The sequence below is a fragment of the Trichechus manatus genome, unplaced genomic scaffold, assembly GCF_000243295.1.
Source record: "Trichechus manatus latirostris isolate Lorelei unplaced genomic scaffold, TriManLat1.0 scaffold00026, whole genome shotgun sequence".
NCBI lineage: Eukaryota > Metazoa > Chordata > Mammalia > Sirenia > Trichechidae > Trichechus > Trichechus manatus.
This window is the reverse complement of record NW_004443962.1, coordinates 20,801,657-20,822,281: the sequence shown is the minus strand read 5'-3', so window position 1 is coordinate 20,822,281 and position 20,625 is coordinate 20,801,657. Positions and strand designations below refer to the sequence as shown.

Sequence of the window (20,625 nt, the reverse complement as noted above, 5' to 3'; positions counted from 1 at the left end):
CAAACTGATATACACATTTTTGGGGGGACATAATTCAAACCATGACAATGCCAAAAGCAGATATGATATATACTTTACGATCAGTGGAGAGGGCAGTATGTCTATTACCTCCCTTCAACTGCACACTAGGGCTCATGCCATTTGTTTTTTTGGCAGTGACATCATAATGATGTCTTCTCCTGATTTGGGGAACAATAGTATATACAACTACGCCCTGTCTGTCAGTTTGTCTTACTGTGGTGGCTTACATGTTGCTATGATGCTGGAAGCTATGCCACTGATATTTCAAATAGCAGGGTCACCCATGGTGGACAGGTTTCAGTGGAGCTTCCAGACTAAGACAGACTAGGAAGAAAGGCCTGGCTATCTACTTCTGAAAATTAGCTAGTAAAAAGTCTATGGATGTTATGGATTGAATTGTGTCTCCCAAAATGTGTGTCAACTTGGCTACGCCACGATTCCCAGTATTGTGTGATTGTCCACCATTTTGTCATCTGATGTGATTTTCCTATGTGTTGTAAATCCTACCTCTATGATGTCAATGAGGTGGGATTAATAGCAGTTATGTTAATGAGAGAGGACTCAATCTAAAAGATTAGGCTGTATTTTAAGTCAATCTCTTATGGTATATACAAGAAAGAAGCAAGCAGAGAGATGGTGAGGTGGGGAGGACCTCATACCACCAAGAAAGCAGCGCCAGGAGCAGAGCATGTCATTTGGACCCAGGGTTCCTGTGCTGAGAAGCTGCTAGACCAGGGGATGATTGATGACAAGGACCTTCCCCTAGAACCGACAGAAGGAGAAAGCATTCCCCTAGAGTTGGCATCCTGAATTTGGACTTCTAGCCTCCTAAACTGTGAGAGAATAAATTTCTCTTTGCTAAAGCCACCCACTTGTGGTATTTCTGTTATAGCAGCACCACATAACTAAGACAATGGATAACAGCAGAACACTGTCCAATACAGTCCTGGAGATGAGCCCCTTAGGTTGAAAGCACTACACAACAGCTGCAACAATGAATTCAAATATACCAGTGATCATGAAGATGGTACAGGACTTGGGAACATTTCATTCTGTTGCACTCAGGTCACCATGAGTTGGAGCCAACTAGACAGCAACTAACAACAGCAATAGTACATTCAAATGTTTTTCCTATAAACTATTATCAAGACAGATACACCCTAACATGGTAATCATGTTATTAAATTTTTTCTTTACTACTTTGGAGGCATTGTTCTGGGTTACTAAAATAACTTTCCCCTTTCAAAAAGTATGTGTCTCTTCACCAAAGAAGACACTCAAATGGCCAACAGACACATGAGGAAATGCTCGCGATCACTAGCCATTGGAGAAATGCAAATTAAAACCACAATGAGATAACATCTCACCCCGGCATTACTGGCACGAATCAAAAACATTGGAAACAACAAATGTTGGAGGGGCTGCGGGGAGATCGGAACTCTTATGCACTGATGGTGGGAATGCAAAATGATACAACCATTTTGGAAAATGATATGGCGCTTCCTCAGAAAGCTAAAAATAGACATACCATTCGATCAAGCAATTCCACTCCTAGGAATACATCCTAGAGAAATAAGAGTCGTCACTCGAATAGACACATGCACACCTATGTTCATGGCAGCAGTGTTCATAATAGCAAAACAATGGAAAGAACCTAGATGCCCATCAACAGATGAATGGATAAACAAACTATGGTACATATACACAATGGAGTACTATGCAATGAGAAAGAACAACAATGACTCTGTGAACCATCTCATAACATGGATGAAACTGGAGGACATTATGCTGAGTGAAATCAGTCAATCACAAAAGGACAAATATTGTATGAGACCTCTATTGTAAAAACCCATGAAAAAGTTCACACACAAAATGTAACAATCTTTGTTGGTTACCAGGGATGGGAAGGGTGTGGGGGGGAAATACTAAATAGGCAATACATAAGTGGTATTTTGGGTGAAGGGTGAGACAGTACACAATACAGGGGAAACTAGCACAACCTATACAAGGAAAGGTCATGGAAGCCGCATAGACACATCCAAACTCCCTGAGGGACTGAATTGCTGGGCGAAGGGCTGTGGGGACCATGGTCTCGGGGAACATCTAGCTCAACTGGCATAACACAGCTTATAAAGACAATGCTCTACATTCTACCTTGGTGAGTAGTGTCTGGGGTCTTAAAAGCCTGTGAGTGGCCATCTAAGATACTCCACTGGTCTCATCCCTTCGGGAGCAAGGGAGAATGAAGAGAACAGGATACAAGGAAAAGATTAGTCCGAAGGACTAATGGTCCACAGCTACCAAGGCCTCCACCGGACTGAGTCCAGTACAGCTAGATGGTGCCTGGCTACCACCACTGACTGCTCTGACCAGGATCACAACAGAGGGTTCTGGACAGAGCTGCAGAAGGATGTAGAACATAACTCTAACTCACGAAAAAAAGACCAGATTTACTGGCCTAAAGGAGACTGGGGAAACCCCGAGAGTATGGCCACCAGACACCCTTTTACCTCAGTGGTGAAGTTATCTCCGAGATTCACTGTTCAGCCTGGGAGTGGACAGCCCCGTAAAATCAAATGAGACTAATGAGGTACAGTAGTCCAGTGACAACGGCCAGAAGGCAGAAGGGGACAAGGAAGCTGGTGATAGGGAACCCAAGGTTGGGTAAGGATATTGTTGATGTGTTGTGAGATTGTTAACCATTGTCATAGGGCAACATTTGTAGTAACTGTTAAATGAGAAACTATTTTGTTGTGTAAGCCTTCATCTTAAGTGAGAATAACAGCACAATTGAAAGAGCGTAGTCAATGTCACTGAACTGTGCATCTAGAAATTTTTGAAATGGTGTATCTTTGGCTATGTGTATTTTCACCAAAAAAAAAAGGTTGAGAAGTTAGAGGGTTGACATGTTGTGGGGTTGTTAACCAATGTCATAAAACAATATGTGTACTTCTGTTTCATGAGAAACTATTTGTTCTGTAAGCCTTTACCTGAAGTACAATAAAAAAAAATAGATATATATATAAAAAAAAAAAGTGTGTCTCTGTGTGTGTGTGTTTAGTTGTTTTTGGTTTCCTTTTTTAAAAAATTGATTGTACAATATATTCCCATTGAGGTTGGTGCAAGGGTATAAATCAAACAATAGAAAATGTTTAAGTAGCAAGATCTTTTAAAATCCAAGTTCTATCATCCAGTATATTTCCTATTCCTTCCAGTCTTGGACAAACAGGTTTTCTTTCTATGTCTGTAGTAAGTCACTGATTAAAAAAAAACAAAAAACGAAAGATCGAATCATATAAGGCAATGCCAATTCTGTAGCTTGATTGTGGATCACCACATACTTTGTGTAAAACAGTTTGTGTAAAACTGTTCAAATAGCTACAGACTTGCCTAAATGCTGTTTTCTCCCTAGCTTTCAAGATTCATCACTTAAAGGAATTCAGTTCTTAAAACTATCAAGCAAACTCTATTATGCTACATGCAAACAGCTTGATGCTAGACACCGCAGAGGGCACAAAGATGCACAATATGCAGCCCTGACCTTAAATAGTTTACAGTCTAGGAACAAGAAACTGGTAACTCTCTTAGTTTCAGAATGAACGCCTTTCTAAATTACTGATTCAGATCCATCTGAAGTTGGCCAGAACTAGCATGGTCTGATATAACTATAAATATGTCCTTGACGGAAATCAGTATTCGAGGTACTGGAAGGAAACTAAACTATGCTCTAAGCTGCTGTGATGCAGGCCCCACATGTGGCAAGGTGGTCACTGGGTTTGCCAACAAACCGATATTCTATTGTTGCAAACCGGTCAACAGAGAACTAAACAAATTTTTAGTCAGCAATTTTCAATTATACTTTATTTATAAATAGGTCTTATTTTAGTTTAATGTTGTCATGGAAACCCTGGAGACGTAGTGGTTAAGAGCTACGGCTGCTAACTAAAAAGTCAGCAACTCAAATCCACCAGGCGCTCCTTGGAAACCCTATGGGGCAGTTCTACTCTGTCCTATAGGGTCGCTATAAGTTGGAATTGACTTGATGGCAATGGGTTTTTTAATGTTGTCATACAAATTACCACAAATTAAGTAGCTTAAAATAACACCCATTTATTACTTCACAGTTTCTGCGGGTCAGAAGTCCAGGCACATCATGGCTAAGCTAGTTCTCTGCTTAGGGCCTCATAAGACTGAAACCAAAGTGACAACTGGTCTGTGTTCCTTTCTGGAAGATATGGGTAAGAGTCTATTTTCAAGCTCATTTAGGCTGTGGGCAGAACTCAGTTCCATGTGATTGTAGGACTGAGGTCCCTGCTTATTTGCTGGCTGTTGGCCAGTAGTCATTCTAAGCTTCCAGAGGCCACCCAAAATCTCTGGCTTGCAGCCCCCTTCAAAGCCAGCAAAGGTGGCTCAAGCACCTCTCAGTGCTTTGAATCTCTCTCACTTCCCTTCTGCCTCACCTCTGAAGTATCTCTTCTGCCACATCTCTTCTGCTTCTTCTAAGCTCACAAGGAAAGGTGCTCTGCTTTTTACAGGCTTGTGTAACTAGACTAGACCCACCAGATAATCCAGGACAATCTCCCTATCTTAAAGTCAGAAACCTTAATTACATTTGCAAAGTCTCTTCATAGCACTGCCCAGATTAGTGTTTGATTCAATCACCGAGGTGAGAATTTTGGGGGGACATCTTTAGAATTCTTCCTAGCACACATATAGTAGAAAGAATGTGAAACTTAATCCAAAGACAAGAATTCTTGCCCAGACTCTACAACTATGGTTTTAATTTCCCAATCTATAAAATTATGACGTTAGACCCAACAATATCCCAAATTCCAAAATCATAAAATGAAGAAACATAGACCGGCGACAAAACAGTTGTGCTTTAAAAGGGCAGATGTTCTAGTATAGAAACTATTTTATGCTTCCATAAAAATACCCCCAACTATACTTCTAATTTCTTTATCATTGCACTACTTTTCATAGTTTTCTTTCCTGGCTTCCTGCTAAAAATAGGCTTCATGAGATCATTTTCCATCCCTGGTAGCACAGTAGTTAAGAGCCTGGCTGCTAACCAAAAAGGTCAGCAGTCTGAATCCACCAGCCCCTCCCTGGAAACCCTATAGGGCAGTTCTATTCTGTCCTATAGAGTCGCCATGCGTTGGAATCAACTTGACGGCAACAAGTTTGACTTTTGTTTTTTTCTTTTAAGTCTTGTCTTCTCTAAATATATTTATTTTTTAACATACCACAAATGAAAATTAACTGGATAGATTCTAATAAAAAGAGTCCATAAGACCTAATGAATTTATTCATAAGACAATAAGAGTGGATTGGAAGAATTACAGTAACTGAAACACTCTGTAAACAAATTATTTGAACCATAACAAAAGAGAAGTTGATGTCAAGGCAAAAGTACCACATTTTATTCTATGCTATCACAAATAATACAGTCCTCAAGAGGCTAACACTATCATTGTTATTAGGCGCAGGCAAGTCGGTTCCGACTCATAGCGACTCTATATACAGCAGAACAAAACACTGCCTGGTCCTGAGCCATCCTCACAATTATTATGCTTGAACCCATTGTTGCAGCCACTGTGTCAATCCATTTTGTTGAAGGTCTTCCTATTTTTCTCCGGCCCGCTGCTTTACCAAGCATGATGTCCTTCTCCAGGGACTGATCCCTCCTGATAACAGGTTCAAAATATGTGAGACATAGTCTTGCCATCCTTGCTTCTAAGGAGCATTCTGGCTGTACTTCTTCCAAGACAGATTTTTTCTCTTCCAAGACAGATTTTTTCTTTCTTTTGACAGTCCATGGTATATTCAATATTCTTCACCAACACCACAGTTCAAAGGCGTCAATTCTTCTTCAGCCTTCCACATTCATTGTCCAGCTTTCACATGCATATGAGGCAATGGAAAGCATCACGTGTCTTAGTCGTCTAGTGCTGCTACAACCAAAATAGCACAAGTGGATGGCTTTAACAAAGAGAAGTTTATTTCCTTACAGTAAAGTAGGCTAAAAGTCCAAATTCAGGACATCAGCTCCAGAAGAAGGCTTTCTCTCTCTGTCAGCCTTCTCATCATTGTTCCCTCAGACTAGGAGCTTCTCTGCGCAGGCACCCTGAGTCTAAAGGACATGCTCTGCTCCTGGTACTGCTTTCTTGGTGGTATGAGGTTCCCATATGTCTCTGCGCACTTCTCTCTTTTATATCTCAAGAGATTGCCTCAGGACACAATCCAGTCTTATAAATTGAGTCCTGCCTCACTAACACAACTGCCGCCCGTCCTCCCTCATTAACATCATAGAGGCAGGATTTACCACACATGGGAAAATCACACAATACCGGGAATCATGGCCCAGCCAAATTGATACACACATTTTTGGGGAGACATAATTCAATCTGTGATACCATGGCTTGGGTCTGGCACATCCTAGCCTTCAAGGTGACACCTTTGCTTTTTAACACTTTAAAGAGGTCTTTTGCAGGAGATTTGCCCAATGCAATGTGTCCTTTTATTTCTTGACTGCTGCTTCTATAAGTGTTGATTGTGGATCCAAGTAAAATGAAATCCTTGGCAACTTCAATCTTTTCTCCATTTATTATGATGTTGCTTAATGGTCCAGTTGTGAGGATTTTTGCTTTCTTTATGTTGAGGTGTAATCCATACTGAAGACTGTGGTCTTTGATCTTCATCAGTAAGTGCTTCTAGTCCTCTTCACTTTCAGCAAGCAAGGTTGTGTCATCCGCATATTGCAGGTTGTTAATGAGTCTTCCTCCAATCCTGATGCTGTGTTCTTCTTCCTATAGTTCAGTTCCTCGGATTATTTGTTCAGCATACAGACTGAATAGGTATGGTGAAAGGATACAACCCTGATGCACACTTTTCCTGACTTTAAACCACTCAGTATCTCCTTGCTCTGTTCAAATGACTGATTCTTGATCTATGTACAGGTTCCTCATGAGCACAATTAAGTGTTCTGGAATTCCCATTCTTCACAGTGTTATCCACAATTTATTATGATCCACACAGTTGAATGCCTTCGCATAGTCAATAAAACACAGATAAACATCTTTCTGGTATTCTCTGTTTCAGCCAGGATCCATTTGACGACAGCAATGATATCCCTGGTTCCACATTCTCTTCTGAATCTGGCTTGAATTTCTGGCAGTTCCCTGTTGATATACTGATGCAGTCGCTTTTGAATGATCTTCAGCAAAATTTTACTTGCGTGTGATATTAATGATATTGTTCGATAATTTTCGCAATCAGTTGGATCACCTTTCTTGGGAATAGGCATAAATATGAATCTCTTCCAGTCGGTTGGCCAGGTAGCTGTCTTCCAAATTTCTTGGCATAGACAAGTGAGCACTTCCAGTGCTCACTTCCATTTGTTGAAACACCTCAATTGGTACTCCGTCAATTCCCGGAGCCTTGTTTTTTGCCAATGTCTTCAGTGCAGCTTGCACTTCTTCCTTCAGTGCCATCGGTTCCTGATCATATGCTACCTCCTGAAATGGTTGAATGCAGACCATTTCTTTTTGGTATAGTGACTCTGTGTATTCCTTCCATCTTCTTTTGATGCTTCCTGCATTGTATAATATTTTCCCCATAGAAGCCTTCAATATTGCAACTCGAGGCTTGAATTTTTTCTTCAGTTCTTTCAGCTTGACAAATGATGAGCGTGTTCTTCCCTTCTGGTTTTCTACCTCCAGGTCAAGGGGTAGATTGATGAGAATGACCTTCCTCCAGAGCCAACAGAGACAGAAAGCCTTCTCCTGGAGCTCACGCCCTGAATTAGGACTTCTAGACTACTAGACGCACCCCCACACGTCCGTCAGTTTGTTGTACTGTGGGGGCTTGCGTGTTGCTGTGATACTGGAAGCTCTGCCACCGGTATTCAAATACCAGCAGCGTCACTTGTGGGATATATGCCATTTAAACATGGCTGCACTATTGACAACTGCAGCCCCCACAGGCCTCTATGCTGTATACGACATGTTGGAGACTTGTCAGCGATAAGAATGAGATTAGGCACGACTTGTTTTCCCAAAGCTATTGCCCTGTTACTGATTGGCTTGTTTACCTGAATTCCTTCTCCCTTGCCCGAAACTTATTGTTACTCACCCTAAACCCATTGTTCTGTTAATTGCTTTACTGCTTGCTGTATTGACTATAAAATAAACTCCTGGGACTGAAGCAGGATCGACTCCTCAGAATGACCCTCTGTAGGAGTTGTGGCATGGTTACTGTCTCTGCCGCTCGCTGCGACAGTCACCCATGGCGGACAGGTTTCAGCTGAGCTTCCAGACTAAGACAGACTAGGAAGAAGGACCTGGCAGTCTACTTTTGAAAAAAATTAGCCAGTGAAAACCTTATGAATAGCAGCAGAACACTGTCTGATATAGTGCAGGAAGATGAGTCCCTCAGGTTGGAAGTCACTCAAAATACGACTGGGGAAGAGCTGCCTCCTCAAAGTAGAGTGGATCTTAATGACCTGGGTGGAGTCAAGCTTTCAGGACCTTCATTTGCTGATGTGGCACGACTCAAAATGAGAAGAAACAGTTGAAAACATCCATTAATAATTGGAATGTGGAATGTACGAAGTATGAATCTAGGAAAATTGGAAATCGTCAAAAATGAAATGGAACACATAAACATTGATATCCTAGGCACTCGTGAGCTGAAATGGACTGGTAATGACCATTTTGAATCAGACAATCATATGGTCTACTATGACAGGAATGACAGATTAGAGAGGAATGATGTTGCATTCATCATCAAAAAGAACATTTCAAGATCTATCCTGAAGTATATGCTGTCAGTGATAGGGTAATATCCATACGCCTACAAGAAAGACCAGTTAATATGACTATTATTCAAATTTACACACCAACCACTAAGGTGAAAAATGAAGAAACAAGAATTTTTACCAACTTCTGCAGTCTGAAATTGATCAAACACGCAATCAGGATGCATTGATAATTACAGGTGATTGGAATGTGAAAGTTGGAGACAAAGAAGAAGGATTGGTAGTTGGAAAATATGGCCTTGGTGATAGAAATGATGCCGGAGACTGCATGATAGAATTTTGCAAGACCAACGACTTCTTCATTGTAAGTACCTTTTTCACCAAAATAAACAGCAACCATACATGTGGACCTCACCAGATGGAATACACAGGAATCAAATTGACTACATCTGTGGAAAGAGACGATGGAAAAGCTCAATATCATCAGTCAGAATAAGGCCAGGGGCCAACTACAGAACACACCATCAAATGCTCCTATGCAAGTTCAAGTTGAAAGTGAAGAAAATTAGAACAAGTTCACGAGAGCCCGAGTACAACCTTGAGCACACCCCACCTGAATTTAGAGATCATCTCAAGAATAGATTTGAGGCGTTGAACACCAGTGACTGAAGACCACATGAGTTGTGGATTGACATCAAGGACATCACTCATGAAGAAAGCAAGAGTCATTAAAAAGACAGGAAAGAAAGAAAAAACCAAAATGGATGTCAGAAGAGACTCTGAAACGTGCTCTTGAACATGGAGTAGCTAAATCGAAAGGAAGAAATGATGAAGTAAAAGAGCTGAACAGAAGATTTCAAACGGCAGCTTGAGAAGACAAAGTATTACAATGAGATGTGCAAAGGCTAATATTACTATGCAATAAACTTTAATATCCACAAGCCCAGTTAATGTCAGATTGTGTTCAGTGTGGGAGAAAATACTGGAACCCAAGGAATTTTCCCCAGTGTTCTGAACTACCAACACTGGAAAATAAATACTGGGATGTGTTCTTAGCTTTTCTGGATCATAAAGGGTGACCGAAGAAACTATAAAAAGCAGTCAAGAAGGTCAGGTTAGACACTCATGGTCTCCTGGATATTAGCAGTATAATTGGTGAGACAGAATAAAATTGTGTTTTGTTTTGTGTTTTGAGAATGAAGAGATTGGGAAGTTGTATTGTAACCTGACATCAAAAAAAAATTGCACTGAACAGATAAGGATTTTATTGAAAAGAATTATTACAAGAGAGGAGAAAGGATGGAGGGAAAGACCACATTAATATGGTGGTAGAGAGAGAGACCAGCTTCTACTCCACTGGACAAAGAACTGAGAGGTTTTTGTTTTTTTTAATTTTTTTTTTTTAATTGTACTTTAGATGAAGGTTTACAGAACCAATAGTTTAGAACTGAGAGGTTTTTAAAAGAAAGTTAAGGGGGGTTGATTATTGGGATGGGTGAGTGATTTACTAAGATTGCATTTAGGGCCATTTTGTTTAGAATGTATTCTTTTCTTATGATAAGGCCGAAAAGGATTTTGGGAGACCCACGGGGAGAGAGAGGGAGATAAGGTGTAGGTGACAGGAGGTCATAAAGACTAAGGGAGGGAAAAAGGATGGGAAGATAAGGAGAGAAAAGCTTATTCTAGTGGTTCAGTGGCAGAATTCTCTCCTTCCATGTGGGAGATCAGGGTTCAATTCCCAGCCAATGCACCACACACACAGCCACCACTCGTCTGTCAGTGGAGGCTTGTGTGTTGCTATGATGCTGAACAGATATCAGTGGAGTTTCCAGACTAAGACTCAGAAGAAGGGGTAACTCAAAGGCAGCTAACAACAACAAAGTTTAACTAAACAAAGGCGTTGTCTTGGTCACTTGTTTGCAATGAGCTGTTCTCTGGAACAAAAGGGTGGGGGGATTTCTTTAACCACTGTTCCTTCCCCAGTATTCTAGGGCTCAGGTAAAAAAAAAAAAAAATTAAATTTTATTGTTTTAGGTGAAAGTTTACAGCACAAATTATTTTTCATATAAAAATTTATAGCCAAGTTGTTTTGTGACACTGGTTGCAACCCCAACAAAGTGTCAGCACTCTCCCCCTTGCCATTTCCACCTTGGGTTCTCTTCGTCCATTCATCCCTTCATGCCTTTTCATCTTTGCTTTTGGGCAGGTGTTACCCATTTGGTCTTGTATACTTGGCTGAACTAAGAAACACGTCCCTCACTTGTGTTATTGTTTGTTTTAGTGGCCTGTCTAATCTTTGGCTGAAAGGTGGACTTTGGGAGTGGCTTCAGTTCCGAGTTAGCAAGGTGTCCAGGGGCCATAGTCTTGGATGTAGTCTCTGTCAGACCAGTAAGTCTGGTCTTTTTTGTGTGAATTTGAATTTTGTTCTACACCTCTCTCCTGCTCTGTCCGGGACCCTCTACTGTGATCCCTGTCAGAGTGGTCACTGGTAGTAGCCAAGCACCATCTAGCTCTTCTAGGTTCAGGCTGGTGGAAGCTGTGGTTCATGTGGTACATTAGTCCTTTAGACTAGTATTTTCCTTGGGTCTTTGGTTTTCTTCATTCTCATTTTCTCCAAACGTGATGGGACCTATAGATGTATCTTAGATGGCTACTTGCAAGCTTTTAAGACCCTAGACACTACTCACCAAAGTAGGATGTAGAGCATAGACATCAATGTCCCCCGAAACCATGGTCCCCAGCCCTAAGCCACAGTAACTCAGTCCCTCAAAGTGTTTGGATGTGTCTACTTTGCCTTGGTCAAGTTGTGCTGACATACCCTATACTGCATGTTGTCTTTCCTTTCACCAAAGTCAACTTGTCTACTATCTAGTCAGTGATTTCCCCTCCTTACCTCTCCCCTCCCTTGTAACCATCAAAGATTGTTTTTTTCCATGTGTAAACTTTTTCTTGGGTTTTTATAATACTAGTCTCATACAATATTTGTCCTTTTCTGATTGACTTATTTCACTCAGCATAATCCCCTCCAGATTCATCTATGATGTCGGATGTTTCAAGTACTCATCATTCTTTATTGTTGCGTAGTATTCCATTGTGTGTATGTAACAATTTGTTTATCCACTCATCTGTTGATGGGCACTAGGTTGTTTCCATCTTTTTGCTATTGTGAGTAATACTGCAGTGAACATAGGAGTGCATATGTCTATTCGTGTGACTGCTCTTACTTCTCTAGGACATATTCTTAGGGGAACTGCTGGATCGATAGCATTTCTATTTCTAGCTTTTTAAGGAAGTGTCATATTGTTTTCCATAGTGGTTATATCCTTTTACATTCCCACTAGCGGTGCATAAGAGTTCCAATCTCCCCACAACCTCTCCAGCATTTGTTATTTTCTGTTTTTTTGATTGGTGCCAGTAATGTCCAGGTGAGACGGTATCTCATTGTAGTTTTGATTTGCATTTCTCTAATGGCTAATGATCGCAAGCATTTCCTCATGTGCCTGTTAACCCAAAGCCAAACCCACTGCCATAGAGTCGATTTCAACTCCTAGCTACCCCATAGGACAGAGTAGAATTGCCCCGTAGGGTTTCCAAGGAGCAGTGGGTGGATTCGAACTGTCGATCTTCTGGTTAGCACCCTGAGTTCTTAACCACTGTGCCACCAGGTCTCCTATGTGTCTGTTAGTCAGGTAAAATTTAACTTCGTCACTGGGAGAAAAACATGGGCTTTGAGCAGAGAAGATTCTGTTCACATTCCAGCTCTGCCAAGGAACTTTAAGCTCTTAGTCCTTTCATATGTAAAACAGGGGTAATTATGGTCATTTATGGAGGCCCTGGTGGCACAGCGGTTAAGAGCTATCTTAGCTAACCAAAAAGGTCAGCAGTTCAAATCCACCGGCTGCTCCTTGGAAACCCTAAGGGGCAGTCCTACTCTGTCCTAAAGGGTCGCTATGAGTCAGAATCGACTCAACGGCAACGGGGATGGTCATTTACAAGAAGTGTTGTAAGGATTAAATGAAACTTTTATACCCACAGTCTCAACCCTGGCTACACTTAGAAACATTCAGAAAACTTTCAAAAACATATCACTATCAGGGTCTCACCCCCCAGACATTCTAACTGAATCGGTCTGAAGTGAAACTGCAGTGTCACTATAAAGAGCTCCCCATGTAATTCTTTTGTGCAGCCAGGGTTAAAAACGTGGGTTTATATAAAGCACCTAGTAGGAGCTCAAAAATGATAGTTGATTTTACTATTATTACTAGATGTTCTTTAATACAGGTAGATAAATTTTGATAGCTGACATCAAGTCGACTCCAACTCATGGCGACCTTACGTACAAGAGAACGGTCCTGTGTCATCCTCACCATCACCAGCATGTTCAAGTCCATTGTTCCAGCTATTGTGCCAATCTATCCCACCAAAGGTCTCCCTCGTCCTCAACACTGGCCCTCTACCTCACTACACATGACGTCCTCCTCCTAAGCAATGTTGGAAAATGTTCTGTTGTGATCCTTATGGTTTTCAATGGTTAATTTTCAGAAGGAGATCACCAGGCCTTTCTTCATAGTCTGTCTTAGTCTAGAAGCTCCGCTAAAACCTGTCTACCATGGGTGTCCCTGCTGGTATTTGAAATACTGGTGGTATAGCTTCTAGCATCACACCAACACACAAACTACCATAGTACTACAAATTGACAGACCCGTATCGTCAATACAGGTATTAGTTACTGTCTCGTTACTGTCGATTCCAACTCATGGTGACCCCATATGTGTCAGAGAAGAACTATACTCCACAGGCTTTTCTTTTCTTTTTTTTAAAATTATTTGTTGTTGTTGTTGAAAATATACAGCAGAACACACACCAATTCAACAACTTCTACACGTACAATTCAGTGACACTGATTACATTCTTTAAGTTGTGCAACCATTTTTACCCTCCTATTCCAAACTGTTCTTCCCCCATTAACACAAACTCACTGTCCCCTAAGTTTTCTATTTAATCTTTCAAGTTGCTGTTTTCAATTTGATCCCATATTTTTAAAAAAACCCTGATAGTTCTAAAAAGAGTACAATGCTCAAGGCAGATATTCTTCACTAGTTAAGCTATTGTTTGTTTTTAAAAAGACTTTAGGAGATACGGGCTAGAGTCAGTCGAACTAAATCCACTGCCCTCGAGTCGAATTCTGACTCACAGAACTGTCGCATAGGGTTTCCAAGGCTGTAAATCTTTACAGAAGCAGACTGCCACATCTCTCCCCCATGGAGTGGCTGGTGGGTTCCAATCTCCAACCTTTCAGTTAGCAGCTGAGCGCTTAACCACTGCGCCACCAGGGCTCCCAGGGTCAGTCTGACTGGGTTTAATTCCTAGCTCTTCCTCTTACTAGTTGTGAGGTGTTAAACAAGTAGAGATGATCAATCGGTTAAGAGGATGAGCTCATCCCATTGATGCTGAGCTCTAGCCCTCAGTAAGTTCATTCTACATTAAATGGAAACCTGCCCCCTACAACTTACATCCGTTTGGCTCTTGTTCTTTCTTCTTGGAACACACAGAACACATGGTTCTGCGTACTAGTCATTCAAATAATTGTAGCTGGATCTCATTTCTCTCCAGATCTTCTCTTTCCCAGTTAGAGTATCCCAATTCTTTCAACTGTTCCTTAATGACATGGTTTCAAGACTTTTCACCATCTTGATCGCTCAAGAAGTTAATTCCAAATGCATCACATATCCTTCCTGTATTAGGGTGTCTCTGTGCCTTCTCTGAGGTCAACTCTAACTACAAGGGAGCTCTCTGTCTTGTCTGTTTCTTGTCTGACACACACCGACTAAGTCGAACTCCGACACCAACTGCAAATGCAGAACTTCTTCCTCTGATCCCAGCTACCAGAGAAGGTCAGATCTCGTAAGTTAAATGGCACAGTCCTCCAGATTCCAAGTCAGCCCAAGATGTCATATGCCACCCACAAGCTTGGGGGTCCCCATGACACCCTCACTTCTGACCTGTGTTGCTGCTGTTAGGTGCCGTCGAGTTGGCTCTGACTCTTAGTGACCCTATGTACAACAGAATGAAACACTTCCCGGTCTGCACCATCCTCACAATCATTGCTATGTGTGAGCCCATTGTTGCAGCCACTGTGTCAGTCCATCTCACTGAGGGTTTTCTTCTTTTTTGCTGACTCTCTGTTTTACCAAGCATGATGTCCTTCTCCAGGGTCTGGTCCCTCCTGATAACATGTCCAAAGTACATGTGACAAAGTCTCACCATCCACAGTTCTAAGGAGCATTCTGGCTGCACTTCTTCCAAGGCAGATTTGTTTGTTCTTCTGGAAGTCCATGGTATATTCAATATTATTCACCAACACCGTAATTCAAAGGTGTCAATTCTTCTTTGGTCTTCCCTATCCATAGGCCAGCTTTTGCATGCATATGAGGCCCAAGCACACCATGGCTTGGGTCATGTGCACCTTAGTCCTCAAAGTGACATCTTTGCTTTTTAACACTTTAAAGAGGTCTTTTGCAGTAGATTTGCCCAATGCAGTATGTTGACATCTAACCTGCTGGCTACAAATTCAAGGGTTTCCTCTACCCCTTCAGGATGCCAGCCGTAAGCCTGGGTTCCTCAGGGCCCCCATCACTTCTGACCTGCTGGTTCTCACTACTCCGTTAGGTTTGATAATTTGGTAGAACAACTCACAAAACTCAGGAATATGCTATACTTATGACTACAGTTTTATTATAGCATAAAGGATACAAATGAAGATATGCATAGGACAAGGTCTTGGAAGGTTTCCAACATGAAGCTTCCACAACCCAAAAACAGGGCATGTCACCCTCCCAACTGCTGATGTCTTTCACCAACCAGGAAGCTCACCAAACTTCCGTGTCCAGAATTTTTACTGGGGTCCTAATAGGTAGGCATGATTGATTAAATCATTGCCCACATGGTTGAACTCAACCTCCAGTCCCCCTCCCCTGAGGTCAGGCTAATAACACATGGTAGTTATCTGGCCTGGCCAGCCCCCACCCAAGTGTCAACTCACTAGCCTAACTTGTCAGGTAGATGTGGTCTGAAGCCCCTGCATGAATAATAAAGACTCTGATCACTGAGAAAATTCCAAGAGTCTAGAGATTATTGTCCAGGAACTAGGAATAAAGACCAAATTCTTTGAATACACACTACATCTCCCAATTTTGTGTCTTTCTGTAGGATCTGGAAGCTTTCTAGAAGAAAGGGACTATCACTTTGCTTACTAGAAACACTGTTCTTCCTTTAAGGCAGCCCAAGATCACATTAAGGAACCTGGGTAGCACAAACGGTTTGTGCTTGACTACTAACCTGGAGGTTAGCAGTACAAAACCACCCAGAGGTGCTGCAGAAGGAAGGCCTGGCGATCTGCTTCTGTAAAGATTACAGCTAAAAAAACCCTATGGAGCAGTTCTACTCTGTAACGCATGAGTCAGTTTGTTTCTCCCCATCAACAGTAGGATTTATTAATAAATGGTGGTATATGGAAACAATGGAATAGCACATAGTGATGACAACAAGAGAACAACGCTAACCGCCACAACATGGACAACTCTCACAAATACGTTGTTGTTAGGTGCCTTCGAGTCGGTTCTGAACCGACTCACAGCAACCCTATGTACCACAGAACAAAACACTGCCCGGTCCTGTGCCATCCTTGTAATTGTTGCTGTGTTTGAGCCCGTTGTCACAACCACTATGTCAATCCATCTCATTGAGGTCTTCCTCTTTTTCGCTGACCCTCTACTTCAAGAAGCATGATGTTCTTCTCCAGGGGTTGATCCCTCCTGATAACATGTCCAAAGTATGTGAGATGAAGTCTCGCCAGCCTTGCTTCTAAGGAGCATTCTGGCTGTACTTCTTCCAAGACGGATTTGTTCATTCTTCTGGCAGTCAGTGGTATATTCAATATTCTTTGCCAACACTGTAATTCAAAGGCATCAGTTCTTCTCTGGTCTTCCTTATTCATTGTCCAGCTTTCACATACATATGAGGCAAATGAAAATACCATGACTTGGGTCAGGCACACCTTAGTCCTCAAAGTGACATCTTTGCTTTTTAACACTTTAAAGGGATCTTTTGCAGCAGATTTGCCCAATGCAATACATCGTTTGATTTTTCTTTCTTTTTTTTTCAGTCCTTTTATATAATTCTTATTAGTTTTATTTACTTTTTTATTGTGCTTTAGGTGAAAGTTTACAGCTCAAGTTAATTTCTCATATAAAAATTTATATACATATTGTTATGTGACATTAGTTGCAATCCCTACAATCTGACAGCACACTCCCCCTTTCCACCCCGGGTTTCTTGTGTTCATTCAACTAGTTCCTGTCCCTTCCTGCCTTCTCATCCTGCCTCCAGACAGGAGCTGCCCATTTGGTCTCATGTATCTAATTGAACTAAGAAGCACACGCCTCACGAGTATTATTTTTTGTTTTATAGTCTAGTCTAATCTTTGTCTGAAGAGTAGGCTTCAGCATCAATCAGTTTTTAAGATCATATTATCTTCCTTTTTTGGGGGGTGGGGTGGGCGGAGCGGTGCTGGCCCTAGGCTTATCATATACTGATTCATCACAATCAGTTGTAACCAGCTAGAATCACTAGATATTATTCATGTGTTCTTTACCATGTCCCGTCTTATACAACAGAATGACCTAGGTTTGGGAGTCTATTTGAGGATTCTTTTAAATCTCATTTCATGAGATTCAGCACATTAGTCTAGTCTTTGGCTAATTCAATTAACCAACTCATTAGGTAGACTGCCCAGGTTTGAGTCAACCCAGAAGGAGTTGAAAGAAAACAAAAGTCATAGTACACAGTGATGCAGAGGTATGTGTTACCAGAAGACGGGCTAGAAGCCACACACTGCTCCCCAAGGTGATCCTGATTAATTCACCAGAGTCCAAGGTCTGTTCCTGACCCTCACATGTTCAAACACTCAATCTCAGCAGTGTGCCAGAAATGGCATCGTTAAGACTCACAAGAGACTAATGTATACAAACAGACTCAGTTTTTTAATTTGCAACGTGAAATGTAACTGCTGAGAGAATAATAGTTCATGTTTATTGAATGTTTATCATATGTCAAGAACAGTTCCAGGTATTCTACAAAAATTATCTCGTATGTTTCTCAAAACAACCTTATAAGGTAGGTACTATTATTATGATTATCATTTTACACATAAGAAATTACTTTTTGCATCCTTCCCCCTCACCGAACTCACGTCATTGGTTTCCAAGTCCTGTTACCAAGTGTCCTGTTATTAAGGCTTTCAAATTCATCCCCTCCCTTCTATTCCCACTGTCACTTCCCTATTCTGGTCCTCATGTCTTATAGTTATTAGGACAGAGAGAGAAGGGAGAGAGACTATCTGAACCTCACCTCTCATCACTCTCTCCCCTCCCCTCCTTTCCCTAGCCCCTTTTTCTCCTCAAAAATTCTATGCAGTAGTCACCCTGTATAACTCACGATTCCTTAGATACACTGAATACGTACATGCTGATATTTCTTTCCCTATTTGTTCAACAAATATTTATTAAGCAGAGCCCTGGTGGTCCAGTGGTTAAGTAATATGGCTGCTAACCAAAAGGTCGGCAGTTCAAATCCACCAGCCGCTCCCTGGAAACCCTATTGGGCAGGTCTACTCTGTCCTCTAGGGTCGCTATGGGTCGGAATCCACTCGAGAGCAATGGGGAGGGGGTGTAGGGGTAGGGGAGTAAGTTTATGTGCCATACAAGGAGCCCTGGTGGCGCAGTGGTTAAGTGCAAGGCTGCTAACCCAAAAGGTCCGCGGTTTGAACTCACTGGCTGCTCTGCGGGAGAAAAATGTGGCAGTCTGTTTCCCTAAAGATCACAGCCTTGGAAATCCTATGCGGCAGTTCTACTCTGTCCTATAGGGTTGCTATGAGTGGGACGGACTAGACGGCAAAGGATTTGGGTTTTTTGGTTGGTGTGTGCCATACATGTGTGTTACCTGCATTCTCCTATTTAATTGCAACAGGAACCCCATGAGGTAAGCATTACCATCTTCCTTTTAGAGATGAGGAAACAGGTGCCGAGTGGTCAGCCTGACACGTGCCCCACAGCTAAGTGTGGGGTCGGTGGCCTGCTTGACTCCAGAGCCCAGGCGCACTCTCCCAGCAGACTCCCCGCCCCTGGCTTCGCTCAGTCTAACGCGTCTCTTCCTGTGTCTGGCTATCTCCTGCCCTGGCCAGATGGTGACCTCCTGGCAGGAACTGCGTCCACTGTGTATCCACACAACGTCTAGCTCCGTGCCTGCCAATGCGCCTCACTCCAAATGTTTGTTTAACTGAAATGTAGAGCGAACGCAGGAATATGTTTTAGCAAACAACCCTGAAGAACTGAGGTTCTGCGTGAGAAAAGTTCAAGAGGGGCTCGCTACTCTAGGACTCAGTAATAGATTTTGAGGGAGGGGCTGCTGGGGTCGAAACTTACCGAAGCCACTAACCGCAGCGGCGCGTTCCTACTCAAAGCTCCTGCCCAAGGCCTGTGTTTACTGTGGTTACCACCGCAACGCCACAGCGGGGGGAACCGGGGAGGGCCGTGACGCGCATGCGCCGTCCGGTTGTCGGCGAACTCCCGCAGAAAGAGGGCGCGTGACTTCCTTTGCAATCCAGCGGCGGTAAGCCTGGGAGGCGGGTCTGCGTCGCCGCTGGCCGGGCCTTCAGCGACCCAATACCCACGTTCGGAGCGCTGGTGGTGCAGTGGTTAAGCGTTTCTCTGCTAATCAGAAGGTCTTCCACCTGCCGCTCCTTGGAAACCCTATGGGGCAGTTCTACTCCGTCCTATAAGGTCGCTATGAGTCAGAATCGACGCAAAGGCAGCGGATTTGGTTTTGGGGTTGATCCACGTTCAAAGCCATACAGGAAAATCCAGCATTCTACCATATCATTATTAAAGGATGTTAATATATGGCTCTTGAGTACTTTCAAAGACACCTACACTGTAATACAAAATGGCGCTGTGTTGAGGCGTTAACTTTGATTTTTAAAAGTGTGCAAGGCAGCGGTAGGCAACTTGTCAGCAACTTCAATAGCAAAGATGCATCTCGGTTTGTTTTGTTTTGAGTTAAGGAGATTTTATGTAGTGGGCTTTTTGGTCTCAGGACAGTGGGAGCACACACAAGTACAGGGATAGTTTGGCAAACTTCTAGGCGTAGAGGTTTGTTCTTCAACTGCTCTGTGGCACAGTGCTCATACTGATTTAAGTATCGTAATGTTGGTTACAAAACATGGTTTGAAGATGACTGCAACATCACAATATTATCTGGACTTTGCATCCAGAATATATAAATTACTCTTACAATTCAATAAGACTAACAGCCCAATTTTTTAAATGGGCAAAAGATTTGAACACTTCAGAGAAGATATATGGCCAATAAACATCATCAGTCATCAGGGAAACGCACATCACAATGGCTATCACTGCACATCCACTGGAAGGGATAAAAAGACTGGCAACACCACGTGGAGAAAATGGAACTCTCATACAGTCCTGGAAATGTAAAATGGCACAACCACTTTGGAAAACTGGCATTTTCTTAAAAGTTAAACACACACCAAGCCATGCCACCCAAAGTATTTACCCAAGAGAAAAATATGTTTTCACAAAATTTTGTTTATAGCAACTTTATTTACAATAGCCAAAACCTGGAAATAACCCAGATGTCTACTGACAGCTGAATGGATAAACATCCATAAAACGGAATACTACTTAGCAGTAAAAATGGAGAAATTGATACAGACAACATGGATGAATCTCAGAATAATTATGGTGAGGGAAAGAAGCCAGATACAAAAT

The 20,625-nt window shown here is 42.1% G+C and overlaps 1 protein-coding gene across 1 annotated transcript in view; it reads right to left on the bottom strand.

The window, feature by feature from the left end:
- Positions 1-19,284, bottom strand: part of CFAP44 (cilia and flagella associated protein 44) — a 97,653-nt gene extending 78,369 nt beyond the window's left edge. The window contains exon 1 of the mRNA XM_023728875.1: positions 19,261-19,284. The gene's annotated coding sequence lies outside the window, so the exon portion shown is untranslated. The remainder of the gene's footprint in view (positions 1-19,260) is intronic.
- Positions 19,285-20,625: the final 1,341 nt, after the last annotated feature.